General features: G+C 49.4%; 1 protein-coding gene across 1 annotated transcript in view; it reads left to right on the forward strand.

Moving 5' to 3' along the window:
* Positions 1–900, forward strand: part of MSI1 (musashi RNA binding protein 1) — a 28,535-nt gene extending 27,635 nt beyond the window's left edge. The window contains exon 13 of the mRNA XM_009642834.2: positions 823–900. The gene's annotated coding sequence lies outside the window, so the exon portion shown is untranslated. The remainder of the gene's footprint in view (positions 1–822) is intronic.
* Positions 901–2,061: the final 1,161 nt, after the last annotated feature.

Below are 2,061 nucleotides of genomic sequence, written 5' to 3' on the forward strand. Positions count from 1 at the left end.
CTGCACAAGAGGCATGGCAGGTTCGGTTTCTACCTTACCCTCCCCAGGCTGGGAGTGCTGTGGAGAGACCACTTAGTGTTTGGGTGCAAAGGGGAATGAAATGGGGAGCACTGACAGAAAGAGGAAGGGTCTGCAGGGTTGGCCAGAATCACAACGCAGTGGTGATCCTGAGAGACAAGCTTGGCTCACCTTGGTGGCTGGGGAAGCCTCCTCCATGCAGCTGGTTATTCTCTGCTGCTGAGACCACTGTCTCTGGGGAGCGAGGTTTTTCCTCTCCTGCCTGGGAGAAGGGCAGAAGGAAAATCTGAGTCTGATCAGTTCTGTTTCTGGTCCTTGGATGGGCCTGAGAGGGAACTGGTGGATGGTCTCTGTTCACTTTGCAAACATGGCTGAAGTTAGCTGGCTTAAAATTAAAACTACCCCCCCGCCCCGCTTTTCAAAAAGGAGGGCAAAAACTTGCAGGGAAGGGTGTCCAGAGAGGAGCCCACGGCAGCCTGTCAGGGCTGCACTGAGCTGAGTGCTGGAGAAATAGCTGGACCCTGCTGTGTTGCAGGCCTCCTGGGGGCCAGGAGTGCCACCGGTCTGGGCAGGCAGGCTGCAGGGTGTGTGGGGCCTTGTTTCCCAGGCCTGCACATTGCCATTAAAGATGGAAGCATCTCTGCCATGCCCCGTTGCTGTGCCAGCAAGATGCAGAGCAAGTCTGTCTTGGGGCAAGTTTGGGTATCGAGCATTTCTGTCAGATCACACCGGATGAAAACCCCAAGGGAGAAGCCGTTGGTTGTTCTAGATCCTGTCCCTTCCCTCCCCTGCTGTGTCCCGCAGATTCCCCATTGACCTAACCGAGGACAGCGGCTGGAGGATCTGGTGAGCCTCGGGGGATGAGCCAAGGTTACCTTTTTCTTGAATCAAACTGCACACTGCCGGCTGGCTGCCAGGCTCCTGCCGCCCTGCCCTGATCTCTCCCTTTGACCAGACCACACTGGACTGAACCCAAGGAGATCATCTCGCTTTCTTACTAACCACCGACGGTTTACGCTTCCCCCCTCCCTGCCCCCAGCCCACCAATTCTTCTTTTATTTATTTTATTAGCTGTTAGTTTTATTTTTTTATTTTATTTTTTTATCTTTTTTTGGGGCTACCCCTTCTTTTTGTTGTTTGCTCTTTCCCGAGCTAGTAGACATATTTTATGAATTGGCTTTGTGATTGTGTTAGGTAGTTTTTATTGAGGAGTATTTTTATTTGGCTTTGAAACTGTTTTGAATATTTTCAACTCTGTTGTTGTTGTCGTCAGTGTTTTTAAAGCACGGTATGTAACAAGAATGCAGTTCTGAAGGGAAGAAAGAGACACAGAGAGAGCAAAGGCTGAGAGGAACTGATGTATTTCTATTTTTTTTAAAGAAACTGTTTTTAATTGTTTCTGTTTTGTAAATGTGAGGCTTTGAAAAGTGTGAAACTCCAAGGATCCGAAAACGTTGGACATCGCTATGGAACAAAACAAATGTATATTTTGCTAAGTGAAAAACACTATCCTTACAGCTGAAAGATTTTTTTTTTTTCCTAGGTTTAGTTTTACGTGGGGTTTTCTTTTTCCTCCTGTATAATATGTAAATATTGTGAGCTGAACCTGGCTGCCGCCTGCAGCCTGGCTCCAAGGAGCAGCTCCAGGTCCTGGACTTGGTGCCACAGTGTGAGCAATACTCTCCAGCAGAATCCTGACAGGACTCCGTTCTTTTTTTGTACACCTTTTACTGTAAGATTTTAAGACCTCTGATGAGATGAAAGGGGGGGGTGGGGGTGGGGGTGAAACAATATTGTGAGCTGAACCTGGCTGCCGCCTGCAGCCTGGCTCCAAGGAGCAGCTCCAGGTCCTGGACTTGGTGCCACAGTGTGAGCAATACTCTCCAGCAGAATCCTGACAGGACTCCGTTCTTTTTTTGTACACCTTTTACTGTAAGATTTTAAGACCTCTGATGAGATGAAAGGGGGGGGTGGGGGTGGGGGTGAAACGTACCAGCCATCGGCTGGGGGCGGGGTTTTTGGGGGGGGTGAAAGTGCGTCCCC

The sequence above is a fragment of the Egretta garzetta genome, unplaced genomic scaffold (assembly GCF_000687185.1).
Source record: "Egretta garzetta isolate BGI_Z169 unplaced genomic scaffold, ASM68718v1 scaffold7, whole genome shotgun sequence".
Classification (NCBI taxonomy): domain Eukaryota; kingdom Metazoa; phylum Chordata; class Aves; order Pelecaniformes; family Ardeidae; genus Egretta; species Egretta garzetta.